Source organism: Tamandua tetradactyla, chromosome 23, assembly GCF_023851605.1.
Source record: "Tamandua tetradactyla isolate mTamTet1 chromosome 23, mTamTet1.pri, whole genome shotgun sequence".
NCBI classification, from domain to species: Eukaryota; Metazoa; Chordata; class Mammalia; order Pilosa; family Myrmecophagidae; genus Tamandua; species Tamandua tetradactyla.
In genome coordinates, this window is record NC_135349.1 from 38,622,078 (window position 1) to 38,647,042 (window position 24,965).

At 43.4% G+C, this 24,965-nt stretch overlaps 2 long non-coding RNA genes across 2 annotated transcripts in view; both read left to right on the forward strand.

The window, feature by feature from the left end:
- Positions 1–2,644, forward strand: part of LOC143666628 (uncharacterized) — a 161,056-nt gene extending 158,412 nt beyond the window's left edge. Inside the window, exon 6 of the long non-coding RNA XR_013167703.1 lies at positions 2,451–2,644. This is a non-coding gene — a long non-coding RNA (uncharacterized LOC143666628). The remainder of the gene's footprint in view (positions 1–2,450) is intronic.
- Positions 2,645–2,782: 138 nt separating this feature from the next.
- Positions 2,783–12,141, forward strand: LOC143666630 (uncharacterized). Its single transcript, XR_013167705.1, has 3 exons — positions 2,783–2,890; positions 5,617–5,719; positions 11,505–12,141. It is a non-coding gene; the product is annotated as an uncharacterized LOC143666630 (long non-coding RNA).
- The last annotated feature ends 12,824 nt before the right edge of the window (positions 12,142–24,965 follow it).

Genomic DNA, 24,965 nt, shown 5'->3' on the forward strand with positions numbered 1-24,965 from the left:
GGGATAGCACCGGGTTTGGAGTCAGGCAGATATAGCTTTGATTTCTAGCCCAGCTCCTTGCTAAATGCATGGACATGGACCATGTTCTTAACCTCTCTGAAGCCCCGTTTTATTTATTTATTTATTGTTCTTTTTTCTTGGTTTTGTTTTATTATTATTTTTTAATAACCCTGTCTTGTTATCTGAGAAAATGGAGTCAAAAGAATTTACCTTGCCATAACCTTTATTGTGGACGTGACATGGGATAACATATTTAAGGAGCCCATCATGGGGCCTGGCGTTATGAAAGCATTTCTTGCATGGCAGTCCCTTTTACCTAAGGGAATGGAGGGTGCACCTCCTAGCTCATTCATGGTTAATACTTATTCCATGGCCTCTAGGAATTTTGGTATTTTGGGACATAGAAAATAAATAAGTACATTATGTGGTATACTAGAAGGTGAACATGCCATTTAGATAAATAATGTAATGAAGAGGGCAGAGTGTACAGGACAGGGGGAGGGGAGGTGCTGTAATTGTGGAGGGATTCAGTGAGTCAATAGTGTGTGAAGAAGACATGTGGGCACCTCTGAGAAGAGTGTTCCAGGAAGAGGGAACCCCACAGTGCCTTGGCACTGGGACCTGAGCAAGCCTGCCACTGTCTAAGAAGAGCAAAAGGATTTGAAAGCTGGATTGCAACAAGTTCGGGCAAGAGCAGGCAATAGGAAATGAAGTCAGAGGGGTCACAGTTGGTTACTGGGGCAGCCAATTTCATATTGATCTACTCTAAGGGCTTAGTATTCTTGTCTCTCTCATCCTCCTTCTTACATTTTGCTAGCTACTTTGACAAGCACTTTACCCACAGGATCTTTTCAAGCCCCAAACCACCCTTGGAGATAGATACTATATATCATTCCTATTGCACATATAATAAAGCTGAGGCTCAGAGAGGTTAAATAACTTTATGAGGCTGCACAGCTCAGCAGCAGAGCAGAAGCTCCATGTGTATGCATTTCCTGTCATGCTGTCCTGCTTCCACTTTCAAAACATTTGCATCCACCTTTTATCTTTTGCTCACAGCCTTTCAAATAAGAACTTCTAGGAAGCCCTTTGCAGATTCCTCAGTAGCTTTTGATGCCTCCTCTTCCTTATCAGTAGAAATGGTAAAAACTGAAAGGGCAGACACAATTTCCCTGAGCTTCTGATTCCTTTTGCACAGTGTTTCCTCCTGGAATGTGGAAACAGGGGACTTTGTTTAACGGCACTGACCTTGCTTACTTGGTTGGTGATTCTAGGTTATGAAATCATCTTCCATAACTGAATTCACCTGCTATGAAAGTCTCCTTTCTCTTTTTTATGGGGGCATTGCTACATGGTTACTAATGTTTTTTCCTGCTTTCTCCTTTTTCTCTTGGTAGTATGTGAAGGTAGGATTCAGAAGTGTTCATAGTTGCCTATTGGTGCTTCCTCCAAGTCACAAAAGCTGCTGCGGTAGGGACTTTTGGTGCTCAATTATTTCTTGTTCGCTCATCCTTCTGTGTGGAGCATTGCATTTCTCCACCCCTTGGCATTAGGCGGGGACAAATGAATGGAATGGTTGCATGTTACCTCTTGGTGGAAGCATTTAATTGCTAGTGTGAGACCCTCCAGGGCTTTTTTCCCCTGACTGGACAAGCTCTGAAGCATCTGCTGAGATGGAGGTGGAAGCTGGAAGCAGATGGAAAAATGACTCAGTGCCTTCCTAGGAAACTGCCTAGGCTCCCAATGGACTTTGTGTGAACAAGAAATAACTTTTTTTGTGTCATAATACAGTAGGATCTCATTTTACATGAACTCAACACACACAAATTCATGTCTATTCCATTGGTAATTGAGAACAAAATAAAGGCAGAGAGAGAGAGAATTGAGATTAAAGAATATTTCTATGATTAATTTTTACTTACTTTTACTAGAGTGTTTATTTGTTTTATTTATTAAAAATGTGTGATAGGTATGTTTGTGTAAGAAAGAATGGGGTTTGCTGTTAAGCATGATTTTCAACTTATGTAAAGGGTCTTGGAACCTATTGGTTGTGTAAAATGAAATCCTATTGTACTGTGGTTGGGGAGGGGGGATGTTTTGTTACTGTGGCATTACCTAGCCTAGCCTGACTGACACATACCAGATTGCAAGTCTGACAGTGCTCTTGTGTTTGCTTAGCAGTGTAATGTGTGGTTAGAATTTGAGATTTGCAGGCAGCCAGACTTGCATTGTACAATCTTGGGCAAGTTACTTTACCTTTCTGCATTTTTTGGTTTTCTTTTCTATATGAGACATATACACACCTTGGAGGGTTGATGTGAGAATTAAATATAGTAACACACGTAGAGTAGGGGGTGTGTGCTACGTGCTCAACAAATGTTTGTTTTCTTTCATGCTTCCTTTCACTGTTATCAACTCTAAGATCACATGCCCATTTTTTTTCCTCCAAGGTTCCCATCACTTTCACATCAACCGGTGTTTCCTCGTTGCCAGGATTTAGTGCTGGGTAACCGTTTCCCTTGTCGCAGCCTCTGTCTCCTGAAAGATGAAATTGTCAGCAAAGCAAGGCGAAGATTTATCAGATGAGACGCCCAGCAGATGTCCAGAGAGCACAAGTCCCCACTGCTGCTCCGTCTTGCCTCTGTGCCAGTTTTGTAATCTGTATTAGGAAAACATTGTCTGATTGATTGCTCAGTAATAGACTTTCACAACATTAACACTTGTTTCCCTTTCTTCTAGTTCTCCAATGATGTTTGTTTTCATTTTCAATTTCAATTCAATTCAATTAGATACTTGCTTTGACTCCAGCACTGGGCTGGGCATGGGGGAACAGAGGTGAATTAAGGCCTAGCCAGTGACTGCAGGAAAGTCACCGTGATGCAGGAAGCAGGTATGTTAGTCAAACTCACCAATCACCCTGGAGAATAATACCCCAAACATGGTGATAATTAAAAAAAAAAGTTAAACATGTACAGGATGCAGAGATCGGACTGAGGAGGAACTGAGTAATTCCATTGGATATAGCAATAGTAGGGAGCTGAAGATTTGTTCCAAAGGGTTTTGATGGGTCAGTAAGAGTTCAACAAGTAGATTGTGGAGGGAGGGCATTTGGGAAGAAGGAACAGCATTTGCAAAGGTATAGCAACATAAGGCATGAATATTTCTGGAAACTGTAAGCAATTTGCTGTTTAAAAAAATGAAAAGCACAAAGTGGGAAGTGGTAGGAGAGGAGGAAGTAGAGTTTGCTTGGCCTAGAGGCAGAGGACATATTCTTAAGTTTGTGGGTATTTATTCAAACTGCTTCCCTGTGAGATTTTACCCTTTATTGCTTTATATTAGCCATGAACTCCAGCTTATAAGATTGTGTTTGTTGCCTTGCCTGATAATGCTGGGTCTGCAGTCCTCGGGTCTGCATGAGGTAGTGGGTGCTGGAAAAATGACTGCTTTTATAAAATATGTTGGTAAAGCATGGAATCAGGATAAAGACAGACTTGGACTCCGACCCTGAATTCGTGTTTTAATAGTCCCATCATTTTTGTTTGTTTTTGGCTTGGGAAAGCTCCAGGAATTGAACCAGGGTCTCCAGCATAGCAGGTGAGAATTCTACCACTGAGCCACCATTGCCCACTTGCTTTTAAGCAAGTACCTGAGTGTCATCATTACCTCCTCTGCAGAATGGGGAAAATCATGCTTGCCTCACCGACCACCTGTGAAGAGTCAAAATCAAACAAATATGCAAAATGTACAGCCCAGAATCTGGTGTCCAGTGCTTTTCAATAAATCTACCAGTTGGAGAAATGGGTTATTAATGTTTGGGGATTGAGTTAAGCTCATAAAAAAATGGCTGAAAATGGTTAAGATTTATTTTGAAAATACGAGTATGTTTTTTTTTTCCTTTTTGAGAAAAGTTATTCATTCCTTTTCTGTGACAAAGAAGGAAAAAAGGTACAAGAAAAGTAACTTGAAACCATGTGACATTTCTGTGGTATCAAATTTCAAAGAACCCATCTTGAGATTATTTTTGTAAATCCATTTACATGTTTTACCACCCTCCACTGCCCCTCTGGACAAATGTCATGCGTTAGATCACACTGCTATTTTGACTTCTCCATTGTGATATTTATTTTAAGCCACCACTCGAGTTTTAAAATATCTCAGCAGTGAACTCTGGCCTTTACGGAGGTAAACTAATTATTTCCCAAACTGTTTCATAAAGCAAGCCCTCGGCATTTGTTTCCTGCAACTTGGAAAGGAAATGCGAAGCCAGTTTTTTAAGGAAGGGGATGTGCATTCTGACAAAAGCTCAGAAACCTGAGGTCCAACACCACCTTGGCTGCCACGATGCAAAAGGAAGCTACATTGTCCCCTGAGAATAGCTGGGACCAGAGTTCCACACAAGTGGTTTTGCAGATGATTCCAAAAACAAAAGCCATGTTGCTGGCTGGGATAACAGTTTATCATCACAGATGTTGAGGGCAGGCTGGGATCTTATATAGTCATTTGAGCATTACTTAGTTCTACTAAGTAAGGACTTTTACAGATGAGTCTCAGAGAAGTTAATTGTCCTCCCCAAAAGTCAGGAAGTTAGGGGCAGGTTTTGGCTGATTCCAGACCTTGTGATCTTAATCAGTCTGCTCTGCTGCCTTGGGGTCTCATGCTGAAAGCCTTGGGTTGTTACCTAGCTGTGTGCCCTCGGGCAGTTCATTTAACCTCTCTGAATATCTCCGTTTCTTCCATCAAATGGAGACGACAATATCTTCCACCTACCCCATGGTTGTGATGGTCAGATATGCTTCCAGAGATGGAAGCACTTGAGGAAATAAATGAAAGTAAAACATTTTAATTAATACTGGTTTTGAGTAAAGCTGACTTCTATGTCTTACTGCTATAATATCCCTAGCTCCAGACTGTCCCTTGGCTATCAGTTTCCTGTCATAGATGACACTGCCTTGGGCCACCAAACACACTCCTTCATCCCCTTTGTATTTATCCCCTCCTTATCTTAGGCCTTTGTCTCCTCTCCAGCCTTCTCACTTACAGAATTCCCTGACTTCTGATGTTTTCCCTTTCTCAGAGATATCAGTATCACGGCAGGGATTTATGGAGTGCATAGAAGAGAAGTCCTGGCCAGTCTGGGGGTTTAGGGGAACGAAGCTTCCTAGAGGAACTGACTTTTGGGGGATGAAAAGGATTTAGGTGGGAGAGGAGGGGAGGGGGAAAGGGCATTACAGACCTGTGCACGTTCTGACAACTGCAAATCTTCTCTGCAAGCTAAAGTGGGTGTGGGTGGGGTGGTAGGATTGTTTGCTAAATAATGGATGAATATTTATTGCTCTAGTCTCCTGGGCTAGATTGCTAGTCCCAGGGGATCAAAAACTGTCTTCATCCCATACCCCTTACGGGGCTGATCCAGGGCTGGGTTCAGAGGGGCCCCGTCTAGGGCTGGCCCCAGGAAGGACTCAAGCTATTGACTGGTGAACACTCATAATGGTTTATCGAGTGAGGTGGGCAGCACAGCAATATAGAAGGGCCTTTGGAGTCAGACCTCATGCAAACCACTTATGCTCTCTGAGCCTCAGTTTCTTCCTCTATGATGTGACGGTCTGTACCCCATAGGACTGGCATCAGGAACTGGAAGCAACAGAACCACGAACAAGGACCAGCAGATGCCAACCACATGCCTTCCCACGTGACAGATATCAGCCTTTCTTGAGCCAAGGTATTTTCCCCTGGATGCCTTAGTTTGGAAATTTTTTCTGGCCTTAGAACTGTAAACTTGTATTGTGATAAATTACCTTTATAAAAGCCATAACATTTCTGGTATATTGCGTTCTGGCAGCATTAGCAAACCAAAACAGTCCCTTTTACCTACAGCCCTTGACCTTGAGAGCTTCCCTTTCGCCTAATAGAATTTAAGCTCCATAAGAGCAAGGATATATTTTTTTTGTTGTGGTAACATACATATGACATAAATTTGTCATTCTAACCATTTTTAAATGTACAATGCAATGGTATTAATTATGTTTATAGTGTTGTGCTATCATCACCAAAACTTTTTCATCATCCCAAATAGAAACTCTTTCCCTGTTAAGCGATACTACCCATTCCCCATCTCCCTCTGCCAGCCCTTGGCAACCTCTAATCTACTTTCTCTCCCTATGGATTTGCCTCTTCTAGATATTTCACATAAGTGGAATCATATAACATTCGTCCTTTTGTGTCTGGTTTCTTTCACTTAGCATAATGTCTTCAAGGTTCATTCACCCACATCGCAGCTTGTCTCAGAACGTCTTTGCTTTTTATGACTGAATAATATTCCATTGTGCATGTATATACCACACTCAGTTTATCTAGTCACCCATTGATGGACACTTAAATTTTTATTACCTTTTGGCATGTATGAATAGTACTGCTATGAACATTGGGTGACAAGTATCTATTTGAGTCTCTATTTCAATTGTTTGGGGATATATAGTAAAGAGTGGAATTGTTAGGTCATATGGTAATTCTATGTTTAACTTCTTGAGCAACTGTAAAACTGCTTTCCACAACGACTACATCATTTTACGCTCCCATCGACAATGCACGAGGACCCCAATTCCTCCATATCTTCAAGGGCAGGAATCTTCATTTTGGTGGTATCTCAAGAGCTTAGGACAGTGCCAGGCACAGAGTGGGAGCTCAGTAATTTTGTTGAAAGGATAAATGCCCACCCCCCCAGCCTCCCTCCCACATTTGCCTTCAAGTTGGAACTGGCTGGATTGGGTATCACCCCACCTCATTACTACCTTCTTCATTTGCATGTGTCCATTTTCATTATAATATCATTTGCACAGAAGGACATCCATAGCTAGGACAGCCAGGAGTGGGGTTCATATAAAAAGTCTCTCATTTACGCTATGTTTCAGTTGGTCAAACTTGAAATGAATTCTTGGTTCGTCTCAGTCTTGTGGTCGCAGGAAGTACATATTCTCGCGAATCTGAACATGCCCCTCCGATGCATTGGCTTGTTGTATTTTCAAGCTACTAAGCAATGGGGCAGAGTTTTCTCTCTCTAATAAAGGATCAGTATGCTTCACAATTAATCTTATTAATGGTCCTGGCAGCAGAATCCCCTTCTTCCTCCCCATCCCCCACTCGAGAAACCAGGTCAGGTCACCAAGTGTTACGAAGCCCTTTTCTGCACACTGGATGAAGCACACTCATTGCCCATTTTATTTCTCTTTCTGTCTTCCAGAGGCGGATACGTAAGTACATCAATGAAACATCCACATATCTGTCTGTATCTAGAAAGCTTACCTGGCTGTGTTCTACAAGACAATTGATAGATGGTAGCTGTATTCCTATTCTAACTTCATTTTCACTTTGATTTTCTTATTCAACACACTGTGACATTTTTTTTTGAAAGGGAGACTCCAATTTAGGGGCCAAGAGATGGGTCAGCACCGCCAAGATAGGAGTAATTACTGGCAGAAAAGAATTTCAAATAGAATTAGTGGATGCAACCTGTCTGCCTGGTCTGTGCTGTTAATTACAGCCCTGCGATCCTTCATTCTGAAGGACTCAGTCATTTTGAGCTGAGGTTCAATTTACTATACGAGGTTGATGATCAAACACAAACTTTACCCAAAACAACAGCGTTTGGAGAAATGACTCTGAGGATAAAGGCAGCATCGAGAGAGCATAATGAAATGGTGGTTTCAGGAATGTGGTGTGGAATCTCTACCGACTTTCTGTTTTCATTTCACAATCAATAAAGCCATGAATGAGGGAGAAATATGTTGGTTACATTACTTTAAAATAGCCTGGCAAAAATATAATTTCTTATCGATTTGTTTCCCATTGAAGGCAAGGTCTGTGGATAAAAGAAAATCGACTGCTGAAAATGCTAAAATAAAGAAAATAAATGAGGGAAGATGTTTAAATTTTTAAAGGGTAGAGAAAGGTATAATCGATGCATCCAAATTTACGACTTATAAAAGTACTGCTGAAACCGAGGCTGTCGCTGCTCTGGATCTGATTGACTTATTTTCATTTACTCCAATTTACAAAAAATGTGAAATTGTCCGACTGGCTTGGGGAAGTAAAGCCCATTGAAAGATCTTGTAGGCAGTATGGAAAGTAAAGAGATGGTAGGAATAAGAATTATTCCTGGGAATTAGGTAGGAAAGTTGCAAGCAATAGACACCTGATTTGAACTGGGTTCAACTGTGGTTCTCCATGATTTTGTTTTCAGGGGCCATTTGGCAAGAGCTGGAGACATTTTTGGATGTCACAACTGGGGAGGGAGAGCTATTCCATCCAGTGGGTGGAGAGAGGACAGCGTTGTTCAACAACACCCAAGGCACAATACAGACCCCTCCTGCCAACAAGGGCCAATCATGCTGAATAACATTGAGACACCTTGGTTTAAGCCCCAAAGAATTTGTTGACCCGTAACTGAACATCCCAGGGATGGGTCTCTAAGAATCTAAATGTTCACAAATGTCACTTGGAGCAACTCTCTTGGGTCTGCTACTTTCCCTGTAAGCTTCGATCTCAGGGGGCTTTTCCCTGAGAGTCCCAAGATTGCTGTGGAAGCTTAGTGACCAGGGAAAAGAGCTGCCTCTTCTCTTTGGTTTCTCCCACGAATTCTGAGGTTGACTTTCTCTTGACTACATGTCATCACACAATCATCCCCGAACCAGTCATTGTGGGGATAGAATAGGCTGATTGGCTAGACCTGGGACCACCCACCCCTGAAGCCAGGGAACGGGTGCGGTGGGGTGGATTAGCATCCTTTAAGCCATAGGAACTGGAGGGGAGGTGCGTGGTATTTCTCCAATTGGAAGAGTGGCGTGTATTTCTGGAACAGGGGAGAATAGATGCTGAATAACCGAATAACAGATATTCATTACACTTGTTTTCTATGGAAATTCAGGGAGCAGTGGCGGTGGTGGGACATTAGGATGCCTCTCCATTCCTTTCCTTCCCCATCCTCCAAGAAGCTTTTATTTAAAACTCCAATGATAGTCTTTCTTTATCTCTATTAATACTTGTTACTTTATAATATATTTATTTACATATCCATCTGTTCCTCTAGACCATATTCCTGCCTAATTTACCTTGCACAGGGTAAGACACCTTAGTAGGTTAAAATAAAGCATTTCTTTTTCAATAAAAGAAAGAGTAAAGAAGAGATGAAAGGTCTATTATGTCCTTCTAAGCTACTGATCACTCACTCATCAAATGTTTCCCGAGTAGCTGCTATGTGCCTGATAACCATGCCAGGCCCTGGAGCCAGACAGGGAACAGGGCAGCGATAAGACCTGGTGGGGGGGCAGCCACTGGACAAGCAGTCAAAATTGAGTTGCATGCTGTAAAGCGGAAGTCTGAGAGCTACGGAAATCATGACAAGGTTTAACTTGGAATGGGGAGTCTGCAGGAGTGATATTCGAAAGGGGTGATCTGGAAGGTGAATGAGAGCTGGTTTTGCAAAAAGTGCATGGAAGGAGTTTTCCACACAGAGGGAAGGGCCTGTGCTCCCCACCCTCGAGCTGGGGGTGGGAGCGCACGGTCATGGCTACGCAGACTGCACTCAGGTCTGATTTAAGGAAGGGCAGCCTCCGATTTCCATTTCGATGAGTCTCTTTGGCAGCGACTCTTTGCAAGAAACGGAAACTAAAGCCAATGGAAAGTATTATTGTCAGGACTCAGAAGTTTCTTAGGAAATCCAAGCGACACAGTTGGACCTTAGGGGATGTGGGATGTTGTTAATCAACCGCTGTCTGCATCCCGCGCTCTCTGCACATCTGCTCCGTTTTCCCCTCTGCAGGCTGGTTTCTGCTGCCGGATCTCAGGGTTTGCTCTTGTCCAGTTCCCACTGGCCAAAGGCTCAGGCCCTTCCCCTTCATAATTTTAGAGCTCCAGCTTCCAGTACCCTCTGACCCCGCCTTGAGCATTCCCCATGCCCAGGAGAAAGAATCTGACAGGCCCAGGGGTGGTGGGTGTCCACTCAGAAAACTGTGGCCAAGTGGGAGGCCTCCCACGGGGGCCTCGTCTGTGGGTGGGCTGCGGTGGTTCTCAGGGAAAGGACATAGCTGGAGAAGGAGTAATAGACCTCTCTGGGTGGTGTGGCCACACAACGATGTCGACAGTGGGGCTGCTGCTGCACCTGCCATTGCCGGTTCTTCAGCACGCGGCTGTTAACTTTCTATTTGTTAATCCACCAGACACTCAGAAGCGCCCATGCTGTTCATGTTATTCTCTTTCACAGGTGAGACAACTGAGATGTAGAAAGGTAGACGAGCACTGCTTCAAATGTTGTTTCTGTGAAATGCTAATTGCCTAACATGTCCGGTTTCCAACCTGAGGGCAATTGTCACCCTCAGATAATAGCTTGGGGTGCTCAGCCCAGGAAATTTGCACATGGCTCTCCCCTTTATAAAATATATAAATAATATATAATATTTTATAATAAAATATACCTGCCACACTGGTATTCTTCCGGTTTCTCCACTATCCAGCCTTTGCACATGCTGTTCCCTCTGCCAGAAAGCCCTTTCCCTCCCACCCTTTCCTTGTTTAGCTTTTATTCATTCTTCAGGTTTCATCTTAGATTAGACCTGAGATTAGACTGACTCACGGAGACCTTTCCTGATTCTCTGAACAGGAAATGGCTTGACCCAGGTTTTGCAGCAGGTAAGTGGTCGAGTCTTGGAAACGAGAACTGACTCTCTCTGTCTATATTCAAGCCGCCACCAAGTTCTCCTTTCTGGGTCCCTCCCTTCTTTCTCTATTCCAATACCCTGTCCTACAGCATCTTCTGTTCCAAACAGATGCGATCTGACAGTCAAATTCATTCCACGTCCTCCGGGAACTTGATGTCACTCTTCTTAGGCATCTCTGCATCTGCACGAGGACTGTGGGAAATGGCAAGACACAGTCCCAGGCACGGGGACACCTGTGTGAGGGGGAGGTTACCGCATCGGGGAAGAAAGCTGGGACGGGAAGAAGTGGAAACGAGGTCAGCAAAAAGAACTCGGGTTCTCATCTCTTAATTGTCTTGGCCTGATTTCCTTGGGCCTGTGTTAATCTTCCCAATTTGCTGAAAGAAGCTGGCCCCAGGTGGCTAGCCTCCTAAAGCTTTGGATCACGTTTATAAGCCAGTTGGAACACACCCCGCTTCCAACCCACTCTCAAGAGTTCTTCCATCAGATTTTAGTCATGGCAGCTAATTCCTTTCTATAGATTTGCCTGGCTTTATTAGGAGTAATGGCATCCAGGGTATTTTTCTTTATAGACTTTATAATTAGTAATTGTTTTGAAGGGCAGTCACTGTTAAACTACTTATTTTTTCTTTTCCTGGAGGACAGGACAATTTCCAAGACTGATTATTTCACAATTGAAATTCCATGTCTCCCAGAGGTAGATTTTTGTAGCCGTTGGTCGAAGTAAAATCCTCTTTTCTATTTTTTCCCGTTACACATTCAGACAGACTGAAAAAAAAATTTTTTTTTTTTCAGAGAAAGGAAGCGGAAAGATGAAGACTCCACTGAGTGTTCGACAGCATTTCTAGACAGTTGCCTGGCTCTCTGGCTAATGGGATGGATGATAAATGCTCCCAAGATACCATTTCAGTCAATTAATTAGTTAATGTTTAAAGATGGAATGTGTCATGTAGATACAGAACATTATGACTCTCTTAACAAAAAACGCTTAAACTAAAAAAAAGAGAAAGAAATGAAAGAGAGTGCAAGTTTTACCTTTGAATTATGTTGGGGATTGAATCATATCCCTCATAAGAGGGATATTCAGCTCTCAACCCCTGGCCCTGGGGGTGTGAGCGCATTTGTAAATAGGAACGTTGAAGATGTTGTTATTTAAGGTGAGTGTGACCTTAATCCAACAGAGCGGAAGCCCTTATATGCAAATGACATTAGACACAGAGGAAAGAAGCCACTGGGAGCAGCCAGAGGCTGGGCGTCCAGAGGACACAAAAGAGAAGGGAGGAGACACTACCATGTACATTGGCATGTTATCAAAAGAGCCAAGTAACTCCAAAGCTTGCTGGCCAGCCAGAAGATAGTTGGCCTCTTGTGTTAGTTAGATTCAGTTGTCAAGTTGGCCAGGTGAGCATACCTAGTCTTGTTGCTGCGGACATAAGCCAAGGGTACGTGAACCTCATCTGTTGCTAATTACATCTGCAGTCGGCTAGGAGGCGTGTCTGCTGCAATGAGTGACGTTTGACTTAATTGGCTGGTGCTTAAATGAGAGATCGCAATGTAGCAAAGCTAAGCAGCTCGGCATTCCTCATCTCAGCACTTGCAGCTCACCCCAGGCCTTTGGAGATGCAGAAAGAAGTCACCCCAGGAAAGTTGTTGGAAACCAGGGGCCTGGAGAGAAGACCAGAAGAGACCATCACTGTGCCTTCCACGTAAGAAAGAACCTCAGTGGAAAGTTAGCTGCCTTTCCTCTGAAGAACCAACAAAATAAATCCCCTTTTATTAAAAGCCAATCCGTCTCTGGTGTGTTGCATTCCAGCAGCTAGCAAACTAGTAACACCTCTGAAAACAGCGAGCCAATAAATTCCTGTTGTTCAGCCAACCCATTGCATGGCATTTGTTTTAGCCACTTGGGAATGAAATTAAACCTCGTCTCTGATTTTGGTAGATAGTCATAGAGCTATAAGCACCTCCATATTGTCAAATGACCTCTATACAATTCTGATCTTGGTCAGAAATTTTCAGTAATACATTGAATACTGATTATTTCTGAGTGGAACTAGAATAATGACATCCAGAGCTGGGTCTCTTATTTTGGCTGTGTTGGAACAGTTCCTTAAATCCCTCACACTCAGGAGTGCCTGGAAGATGGGGGTACCTGTGTCCAGGCCACTCCTTTAGGCAGCCCCAAGGTTCGAGATCCAGGAAGCAAAATCTAGCTCTTTATTGTGAGGCTTTTGAGCTTGGAGCTGGAGACAAGAAGTAAAGCAAAAGTGTGGAAAGCTCAGTAAATGACTCTTCACTGAAATGAAGATGGACGTATAAGCAGTGGTATTAATGAACAGAGAGGGTCCCAGAAAAATGGCCATCAGTGGCCAATTGAGCAGGACCCAGTTCTCACACTGATGTACCACTGGCTTCCATGCTAGGTGGGAGGCTAATTTGGTAAAAATATTTGAGGTGAGAGCAGCCAGCCTTCATCAAATACATGTGTCCTCAAGTCTACCCACTTCAACCATGCCAGATTGATGGATGTCAGCATCACTCCTTCTCCTGCTTGAACCTCATCTGCCTACTGAGAAGACCCCAAAGAAATGGGGGTGAGGGGGCATCAGAGACATGACCGTCTCTTGAAATTCCTTCTATCCAGATTTTTGTGTTTATCTTACCTTGATGAAAGAGCAGTGTTTGAAGTGGAAGACTTGCCGCTGGTATTCCATACCCACGATTGCAGGCTGATAAAAGACGTTTACTTTGTCACAGTTGCTCAGACATTTTTCATTAACAGAAACGGGAAAACAATTGATTAAGGCATAATCTTCTGTCTTCCCACACAGTATCTAGTAGTGATTAAGAAAGTAGGTCCTAGAGTTAAAACAGTTCCCTAGTCAAAACTCTGGCTTCGCCACTTAATAGCTGTACAAATTGTGGACATTCCTTATCTTCTCTGATTCTCAACTTCCTTATCTGTAAATAGGGATAATACAAATATTTACCTTGGGAAGATTCAATGAGAAAGTTATTTATTCATATATTCCACAAATACTTATTGAACTTCTATTACATGCCAGGCATTGGGGCCAGGGAGACAAAAGTATCTAAGACAGGAAAGTTTCTTGTCTTCATAAAGCGTATATTCTCATGGGGATTCCAACAATAAATGTAAGTTAATTTAAAAACAGTGATGCACTAGGAAGAAAAGAGAATAAAGCAGCACGATTGGGCTGGGTGGGCAGGGTAAGTTAAACAGAGAGTGCTTCTTGAAGCAGTCATTGAATTGAGAAACGAGGGATAAGAAAGAGTGAACCGAGCAAAAATCTGGGGAAGAGCAGTCCTCTCAGAGGTAACTGCAAGTGCAAAGGTCCTGAGGTAGGAAGAGTTTAGCATGCTCCCCCAAATGGAATGGGCCAGCATGGCTGTAATATAGGAAGTGACGGGTGGGGGGCGGGTTATGGTCAGAGATGTAGCCAAAAAAGATAGGCAGGGGCCAATGGGGTAAGACTCCTAGCCTGTGCTCAGGAGTAAAGAAAATGCCTGGTTAGAGTAAGTACTCAATAATTTAATGTTTCCTTTCCCTTCAAAGAGGGTTGAAACTTGGTCAACGCATCAGTTTACCATTCTGACTGCTTCTTTCTCCCCTAGAGCTAAAGGGATCTGTTAGTGTAGTAAAAAAAGGAAGGTTTCTCTTCTAGCCTAATTCCATAGACCATGGGAAGGTACCAAGTAGGAGTTTCCTATGTCTCAGAGGGAGTGAGAAAAGGATCTAAGTTGCCCAGGAGAATATGAGTATCCACTGAGTAGATAGAATATGAGACACTAAGTTAATAAGCCTGGGTTTAGATACCTGTAAAGGGTCTCTGCTGTATTAATAAGAATACAATGTGATTTATATGAGCAGGACTTGAAGAATCAGGAACTCTCAAATAACCAGAATACTCAATCTCTATCCTTTGCTTTTAGGAGAAGGGCAAAGACAAAGAACATACATGATATCCAATTATTCTTTAATAAACATTCCACTGCCAAAGACCCCTGCTGATTCAACCTAACTTCTAAAGCTATCTTTTGACTCAGAAATACATGGTCTTCAGTCTTACAGGGTGATAACCCACCACAGAGAGAGACTATTTTGGGGAGGACATTTTTTTCTTTTTTTTTACAACAGGCAGCAAAGTGGGCTAACCTTTTTCCAAACAGTAAGGAAAAAATAAATGGGATTTTCAGCTTTATCCCTCAGATAACCAGGGGAGAAACCCACCAATATGTGCTGAAGTCCTGGTTAATCAAGTTTCTCCTGTGGTTGGCAGACAAAACTAAGCAGATTTCATCTGAGTGCGGTGGAAAGTAGGGCTGGATTTTGCTGTAATTTTGTCATTAGGACCAAAAGAAGAAATCACATCAATCAGAGATAATTTCCCTAGGCTTCCCAGAGGGCTATGAAAGGAAGAGTGAACTCCCTGTTGCTCTGAAGTGGCAGCGAGTGACCGTCCAACAGATGAATTGAACAGATGGGAGGAAGTGTCAATGTGAAATTGATATGCACCCTGGTGTTGGAAAAGAGGAAGCTGCTTAGAAAATTATGTGGGAGATGAAAAGATGAAATCTTGCTGAGTACTGAAGGCTCGCCTTACCCTTGATTTGGTATCTGGAGAATGATAGAGTATAGGGAGGATATTTGGCCAAATCCTCATGGTGGAAACTATAAGCAAATAAGTTAATTACTTTAATAAACATTTATTAAGCATCTACTATATACTAAATACTATGTTTAAGTGGTGAAATAAAGAAACATATCAGACCTTTTCTCCCCCAAACCTCTGCCCTCAAAGTGATGAGTAAGGAGAATGAATGAGGTGGGACAAGGGATTTTGATGATGACAATTTGAGGTGGTAAAGATCATGACAGAGGGAGCACCAGATATCCAGAGAGGAATGGCTTTCTGGAAAAAAAGATGACCTGGAATGGAACATTTTCTGATTACAGAAGCATTACATGTTGTCTTAAGGTGTGATTCTGTATTAGCTATCTTGGAAGGTAATAAATTACTCTGGCACATAGGTGGCTTAAAACAATACCCATTTATTACTGCACAGTTTTTGCAGATCAGGAATCTGGACATGGTTTAGCCTGGTCTTCTGTCTCAAGGTGTTGGCCCAGGGTCTGTGTTCTCATCTGAAGCCTTGAAAGGGGAAGTAGCCATTTTCCAAGCTGACACAGCAGTCATTGGCAGCACTCAGTTCTTCACTGGTTGTTGGCAAGAGGCTGTGCTCAAAGCTTTGCCACGTTGTGGGTATCTCCTATGTGACAGCTTGTTTTATCAATGCATGCAAGATGAGAAGACAATAGAGCAATCTTATAGCAAAGAAGTCCTACTGAAAGGAAAGGGATTACACAAGGACATGGATAGTGGGAGGTGGGGCTCATCGGGGTCAGGTCAGAAGCCGCCCACCACAGATGCTTAGAAGCAGATTGGAAAGGAGGTGTTTTCGAGAAAAAACAGTAGAGGAGTGGAGTTGAGGGTCAGGGAAGGGTAGGAGGCCAAGGAAGTGTGTGATAACATACAAAGTTCTGCAGAGATGTTGGCTCAATCCATGGGGGAGAGCTGGGAATAGCATGGGTCACATTTCAGAATTATCCCCTCACAAGGCAAGGGAGCTGGGGCTTTTGTACCCACACACCTGCCACTGGGGAAGGGTGCTCTTGGGAGACATAAATTCCTGGGTACTTCTGGCTCTCCGTGCATGCAGAGAAAGTGGGTTCACATAGCTTGGGACTGTTGAGGGTGAAAGCACCTGGGGGCTGGCGTGTACGAAGATGCCAAAGGGACCCAAGGGATATAGGAGAGTGGTGATGGCATGGGCTACTCATGAAAACATAGAAAAGTGTAAAGAAATTGATAATTTCGAAGAGGTAACAGTGGAATGGAGTGAGTGTTCAAGGTGGGTAGGAATGAATCCAGAAAAGGAGTTGGGGAAGAATGAGGTAGGCAGAGGAAATGTCAGGAGGGAACTATGCAGGTGAGCAAGCATGACATGTTACAGCAACATTAAGTAGATTTAAAAAATGATTCTAGAGTGCATGGATGGTTCAGTGGTAGAATGCTTGCCTGCCACGCAGGAGAACTGGGTTAAGTTCCTGGACCATGCACTGCTCCCCAGCCCCAGCCAAATAAACAAAAACCAACAACAGCAAACAAAATGATTCTAAGGGTCGAGTAAAAGATGGACTTTGGATTGCAGTATTTAAAAAAAAATTGAGCCAGCATTGAAAAATGGCAGGTCCTATATGAAAATTGGAATTTCCTGATTCTTTTGAGAACTTGGAAGAGTTCACAAAGCCAAGTCTGTATTCTTGCCTGGAGAAAGGGGCTAGACCAGCGAAATAGCTTGGTTCTTGAGTTTGACTGCTTTCTCTACATCCTGCACCTTCCATTGTGTTCCAATAGGCCTTATGAGATGTGGACCCCTGGTCTGAGTGTGGCAGGGGATGGCAGCCAGGAGAGCGGGTGAGAGTGCATCATTAGGGTCCTCCGACCTCATGCTGAGCACCAAGGAAGATATCGTGGGATAATGGGGGGCCCCTGAAGGTTTTAAATAGGGGAATGACATGGTGAAGTTTGTGCTCTAGAAAGCTCACATCAGGTCAGATTTGGGATTAGCTAACAATGGACCTCAGACATTCATAATTAGGTTAATTGTAATCCTTGTTCATGACACACTATCATCATTTCCCCAAGAATGGATCTCTTTTATTTTACTTTGACTATGTAATATGATAGATGTCCCATACCACTCATCTGTTCCAGAATATAAAACAATGAAAATAACTTACTTTTATCCCCAACTCACCTTGTAGTGGGCTTCTGTTATTATGGCTTGATCATGCTGACTTGTTAAAGGTACTTTACCAGGTAACTGCCACCATGGCAACTGGGTCCAGGTGCCATGGTTTCTTACCTCCAGTCTCAGTCCATATAGTTGCAAGAGAACAAGGATGGACGCTTCCTGCAGACTCGATCCTGGCTGGTATCACACAGCTATTTGGAAGGAGAGCAGGTTTTGAGCCTAGGTCTGCCTGATTCCAAAGTCCATGCACATAACTTGTATACAAAACTATTTCTAGAACTCTAGTCCAGCTGTTTTTACAGGATCTCTCTACCTAGTGATGGGAAATTCACTACTGCAGCAAGCAGCTAATTCTGGCTGTTAGAAAGTTCAGGCTGCCTGTAACTCCTGAACACTGATTCTAGCTGTGCTGTCTGTTAACTTCCTTCAATTTACCTGGAATCTGGTAAACATAATCTTCATTCAACATGTATTGAGTACCTGCCTTTTATAGGGCACTGTGGGGAATACAAAGGTGGTTAAAGCCAAGGATTTTCGGCTCCAGCAGAGTTTATAGTTTAGTCAAGGAGATAAGACAAAAACACGAACAATTATAAAACAATGTCAAGAGTGCTATGTGCTATAAGAGAGGAACACACAAAGTGTTATTGGAATTCAGAGAGAGGAGGGAGAGAGAGAGGGATTAATTCAGGGTATAGGAATTTGGAAAAGCTTCACGGAGGAGGGCTTTGATTGTTGGTACAGATGACGGGTTTGGAGACAGGGGTGGGGAAGAGTGCTAGCCTATCCATCAGCGGAACAGTGTGGACAAACCATGGAGGTGAGTGAGCACAGAGACAATGTCTCCAGGAACATGATGTGGGCATCAATTCTCATCAGCCAAGACTCCGGATGTAGAAGTCAAGGATGAGGTAACTGGTCTGCCAGTCTTTCCTTCCCTTCGGTTTGAATAATTCATCCTCATCCATCTCCTCCAGGGAGCCTTTTCCACTTCCTCAGGAGGCTAAGATGCCACCCCATGTACCCTCAAAGCTCACTGGGCTTCCCTCTGCTATAGCCCTTAGTTCTGTCTCGCCTTGTCATGAGTCTATTATCATTACGTGTTTATGTCCTGGACTCCCTGAGAAGACCAGGGACAATCGAGGGCTGGCATTGTGACTTCCATCGCACCATATCACCAGCACTTAAGTCACTGCTGGGCCTTTGGTAGGTGCTCAGTATATATTTGTGGAGTAGGTAAGTTCTTCACATCTGGTCCTGTTACTGTTAATTCCCCTCCTTCATTGTCTTGCTCAGTGGATATGGAGTGTTTATTTTGTTCCCTCTACTTTGCCCTCAGCTGTCACTCAAGGTCTCGACTTTGACTTATTCTAGTGAATATTTTCACTTTATGTGTTACCTTTGGACTCATGTTCCAGCTCCCATACTACCTCATCCTGAAAGGACACAACGAGGACAAATCCTATTTGTTCAGCCAGCCTGCTCTGTTTTGAGGCTCAATTTATGATTCTTTGGGCATTTTTCAATTCAACAGTTATTTATTGCGTGCCTACTGCAAGAACACATGGTGAAGGGACACACTCAGTCAGCCCTTGCTCATGTTTGGCTCCATCCCTGAATCTCACCAGAAAAACTAAGAGGCTAGAGAAAACAGAGGTCCCCATGGGGGAGAGATGTCTCATGTGTCAACCAGATTAATTCATCTCATGCCACTATTAGATGAGCGTTGGGGTCCATCAAGCAAGTACCGATGGCAGCTACCTTTTCCAGTGTTCATCACTCATCGGGAATCTATCTGGGCTCTTGCCGGGGGAATGAGAGATTGTAATTCTGAAGTGGAACAGAAAGAAATGTAATTGGATCAATGAGCTGTTAACGATGCTATTGAACAGCTTTCTGCCAGAGCCGTATTTTGCATGGGGCTGGCCTACCAGCCAGAGCAGATGCAGGGCCACAGAAAACCTAACTTCAGCCCCGTGAATACTCAACTTTGACTCAAAACCTTCTGCAGATGTAAGAGCTCACATAATTCATGGTGATCCTTCCCAGCCAAAGAGGGTGTTTGAGTGGTGTCAAGGCAGGCCTTTCAGGCATCTGGCTCTGTGCCCTCCAGGGTGGCTGCAAGCATCAGATGACCTCATGCTTGTTGCTGTGTTGTTTCTGATGAGAAGAAATTGGAAGCAAAGGGAATGTCCATCCATAGGGGGATTTACAGTGTATCCACCCATGGATGGTTTTGTGCCCATTTGGAGCAGAGCTTATCAGGTGACTCGGAAGTCTTTCTACAAGGAATTGTTGAATGAGAAAAGCCACTTGGAGAAATGTGTCTATAACAGGATCCCATTTCTACAAAATAGATAATAACCACCTGTGCTCATATATGTCTATTTATCTGTCTAGAATTAAATGAGGATGGAGAATATGCGGAAGATAACTGAATGGGCTGTTGATGTAGGGTTTTCTGGCAGGGCAGGTAATGGGGCAGGATGGATGTCAGTGGGGGTAGGAATGGGGGGGCAACCAAGCAAAAACAAACCAAAATAGTATGCCTTCCCCTCCCCCTCTCTCTCATATATGTTCACACTCACACACACAGCATTTGTAACATTTATATGCATGGATCCATGTGTAAGGCAAAATAATTTAAAAATGATAAGGGAATCAAATGAATTCTATTTTTTTATTCACTTAACATGTATTATTGGCAAACTGTATGCCAGACCCTGTGCTTGGTCTGAGTGATACAGTGATAAGACCGATAGCCCGTCCTTTAGAAAGTATTTTGTAACCTGTCAAAGTGCAATAAAAATACACAAATATAGGAAATGATACTTTCAATAAGATGTTCTTAGAATGGTTCTCAATCCTGGCTGCATATTAGAGTTGTTGCCAGAGTTGTAAAAAATTTGTGATGCCTGGGGCTCTAGCCCAGACCAATTAAATCAGAATCTCTGGAGTTGGTTTCTGGGCACCAAAATTAAAAAAAAAAAAAAATCTCCCCTAAGGTGAGGGATGAGAACCACTATCTTAGAACCTGAATTTTAATACCTTCATGCATATTATCTTAGACCAAAATATCTATTAATAAATTTAGGCTAGCCTGTTGCATAGATTGCATTTATTTAATAAAGGGCTAAGCTTTAGCTAATGCTAAAGTAATTTTGGCCATGTGAAAGTGGTATCTAAATGTCTCTACAGCACTATCATTCCAAGGCTATTGAGCTAAAGGAGAACATGCGAGGATGCTAAAGGATGGATTGCAATTAAGAAAGGGATGGTCTGACCTCCTGGCCCTTCCCAGTGGGCTCTGAGTCTCCACCATCTGCTGAAGGTCAGTCTCTTTGACTTGGTAGTATTCAGATAAAAGCAGCACCTCCTTGCTCTGCTCTCTTGCTGGGCTGGAATAATGTGGTTCCCAAATTAATTGGGGTCTCTGACTTTTTCTAAGATGTAGGCACTTCCGAATGAATTGTTTTCCCAGATAAAAAATGCACACTCATGTCGCTTAAGAAGATGCAACAGGTGAAGCCCAGTAATTAAGGCTCTCTGCAGGAAGGGGAAACTAAAAGCAGCAGCTGGTTCTCTTAATGTGCCATTAATCAGCCCCACCTGCACGAGAAAGGAGAGACTCCAGTCTGAGTGCAAGCCCAGAGAGGGTCAGGCCAGTGTCCCCCTTGGGACTCCTACTGTCTCACATTTCAGGGTTATAGAAAGGAAGGTGCAGGGACAGAGCTATGGTGAGGCTAGCAAGATGCCTAGGATGCAAAATTAAAGTTGCACTTACTATCCCATACTGATCCTGCACTGTACTTCCTGCCCCAGGCACCGCCCTCTTAAGGAGGCACCCTTTCTGAGAGTTCAGTAAGTGCAATATCGGCACTTGAGAGTGAGGGTCTCCTTAAATTTTGCTCCCGGGGGTAGGGGTGGTGGGGGCTTCCTAGCTTATCCTTAGTCCCAGGTGGGGACTTCACAGACAGACTGATTTCTACTTTCTAGCTCTAAGTTTGGGGCTGGTGAGAGTTTCCTTTCTGCACCTCAGTTTCTTCCCCAGGAAAATGGAGTAATGAACATAAAGGCCCCTCCCCCGTGCTGGTGTGTGGGCTCCGTAGTCCCTGTTACTATTATTCATTGGGAAAATTTTATTGTAAAATCTGGCTGCTTATGGTGTATAGTACTAAGTGAACTTTTGTGTAAGAAAGTGTGTGTGTGTACAACTAAAAATTTGCTTGTATCCATACAAAAAACACTGAAACGATATATAGGATACTAATAAAGTGGCTTCTTATGGGGACAGGAATGTAAGCCTTGTCATTTTGTGTTTTATTTTGAACCATGTTAATGTATTACCTATTCTAAATAAATAAGGAAATATATAAATGAAGAAATACATACATAAATCAATAGCTGGCTGCTGTGCCAACTGGTTGATTTAGGAGGATCAGGAAGAATGCCTCTGAGATAACTACCCTTCTTTTTTTTGTAGAACAAATAGTTTAACGGGTATTAAAGTATTTTAATACAATATCCCAAGGTGAGGCCTCCCTTGGGATATCATGTAGGTGAGAGAAGTTTAGGTAAAGAAGAGTCGATTTTATATGAATTGATTTAAAAAACAGGGATTTGAGGTCTTCTCCCAGCTATGGGGAAGACAGGGTCTTGGGGTGTGGACTTTGCAGAAAAAGGAGAGATGGAGGAGAAAGGGATATGGTAGAGAAGCAGAATTCAAGCAAGATGACAGCAGCTGGACCTTAAGAAACGTCTAGGAAGTGAGGAATTCCCCAGGGCAGAGGTAGCTGGGGAACTTCAGGACAGAGCTGACTAAAACTATATTTATTCTGAGCTGTAAGCCCCTTCCATTTTCCACGAGCTTCAGTAAAGTCTGTTGCTTGAAACCACTTTATTTTACAGGTGCTTTGGGAGAATGTAAGAAGAGGTGGGTTCCGCTGGGGTTGTAGCAGGATGGAAAGAGAACCACCAGGCAAGAAGCTAGGAAATTTTCAGAAACGGAGTGAGAGGTGAGCATGTGCATGGACCCCTTGGGACCCAGCCCCAGGCGTACTCTTTCTACCCTGAGGGAGATGGAGTCTTGAGGCAATTTATTTGGCTTCTAGAGGGTGACCCCAGAAGGACTAGAGACCATTTTAGCATTTGGGTACCGGAATTGCTAGCATGGGGATGTTTCCGAAAGCATCCAGTTCGTGACCGTGGGCCCCTAGCACAGCTTCTGTTTATCCTTCCTGGAAGTAGTGACCTGGAAGTTGGGGATGAAGTTCTGAGCGATCATTTGACTTCAGTGCTCCCAACCTTCCGTCCCATTAAACCACTGTGAGCAACCCCAGCGTTTCATCACTTCATCCTTTCAGTCCTGCTTTTCTGTTTGCTGGCTGTGACCGGCTTTCACCCACCTCCCTGCTTAGACCTATGCCTGCTCTTCAGGTCTCCCTCTAAAGTTATGACAGTTGGTTTCCAAGCTCTACTCTTGGCTTAGCTTCCAAAATTTGGCTGTCAACCCCTGAGTAACAATACATTCAGTAAAGTTCTGCCACCAATACTCCTTCACGTGGGGAGTCCTGACTAGGGTCCATCTTCAGTGTTTCTCTTGCAGGCAGACCCCATCTGACCTGTGCTGTTACAGTGCTTGTTCATCCATCCCAGTCCTTACATCCACCCAGTCAAAGAACACCCAAGACAAAGAACAATCTCCACGCAAAACCATACTGTAATGAGGAATTTTCATATGTGTATCCTCAGCACCTAGAATAGTGTCTGGTGCATAACAGGTGCTCAGTAATTATTTGCTGATTAAATGATGGATAGTAACAGATGACAGAGAACAATCAGCCAGCAGGGGTTTCAGGCAGGCCATTTTCAACCCAATGTAATGTAAGCTCCCTAGAGTGGCAACGAGTTCCCTATGGGTGCATAGGTCAGGTGTCTAAAAGGCAGGTCTAGGCCGCTTCTAAGCTTATTTGTTAGGCGGATGGATACTGGCTTGGCTTGTGTTTTTGGAATTAGACAGACCCGAGTTCAAAGCCTGGTTTGACTATCAAGCCGAGTGATACTGAGCAATTTACTTAACTTCTCAAAGCCTTTTGTAAAAACAGGATGGTGAGACCCTATCCCATTGGGGTGACTGGAGGGTTAAGCAAGAAGATGTAGCATCGTTCCTTCTCCTTGGCGAGTGTGTCATTAAGGGCATGTAACAAATCTGAGCTTATGCAGCTCTATCATTCCCATTTCTAAGGCTGCATCCTCCCCTCAAGAAGTCTGGTGGTTTTTATTCAGTGTATGGGTACAGGAGCAATAAAATAAAGACATGCATGAAAAAAAAACTGGCTGGGAACATGGGGGAAACCCTACATAACCTCTGGAGAATAGTAAATAGTACTATTCTAATAATCTTTCATCAATTGTCACAAATATGATTACTGTTAAAAAATACTAGCATTACAAAAAAAAGTGCTATCATCAGTTGTAACAAATATTCTTCACCAATGCAGAGGTGTATGGGAGCCCTGTATTTTATGCATAATTGTTCTGTGAATCCAAAACTTCTCTAATACAAATTAAAAAAAAATAAAGAAGACTGGTGGACCATCCATGAGCAAGACCCATGTTTTAAGGCTCCTAGCCTGATGCCTCATCCACTTTACTACTGGGGAGTGTCACACCTGTCATTAGGGGACTGCTGGTCTGCCAGGGCTGGGTGACGAGGGGGCTTCTCTCTCCTCCCCTGTCAGCACATGGAAGGAGCAGCACCTCACATCTCCGTCACTACAGAGATGCCACCCGGGAAAGTCACAGAACAATCAAAATTTTATTCCGTGAGTCAGAAGGTATCAGAGGAGAAACAGTGGCTCTTTCTCCAGTGAGGAGAAAGAACCTTCAGCGAAGGGACAATAATTTGTTTCCTAAGCGGGGAAGCTATGCAGGGCAGGCTGGCACCTCTTGCTGTGATCAAGGAATGCTTTTGTCTGGAAATATTTCATCAAGCCGTGTCTAACGTGCTTGCTTCTTGTGGGCCACCACTCAAGAGTTCAGGAATACTTATGGAAAGAATGTATATTTTCCACTACTAATACTTTCTCCTCTTCTTGACAGTCGCCTTAAGGAATAAGGAGCAAATTGCCAACTGTACCACTTACCTTATTCAGCACAAGAATTACCATAAACTTAATGTCTTAACACAACACCCTTTCTATTTGCTCATAATTTTGTGAATCAGCAGTTTGGGCCGAGGGGTCCTTCCTTCGGGAAGTTCTTCTTTTGGTCTCACTTGAGTTGACTCATGTGCAGTACTGGTGTGGAAGCTTCGACTTGGGCTCGGAGGTCTAAGATAGCTCCACTCCCAGGTCTGGTGTTTGGAGCTTTGTGTTGGCCACCCTCTGCTCTCCAATGGGTTCTCATCTCCTGGAC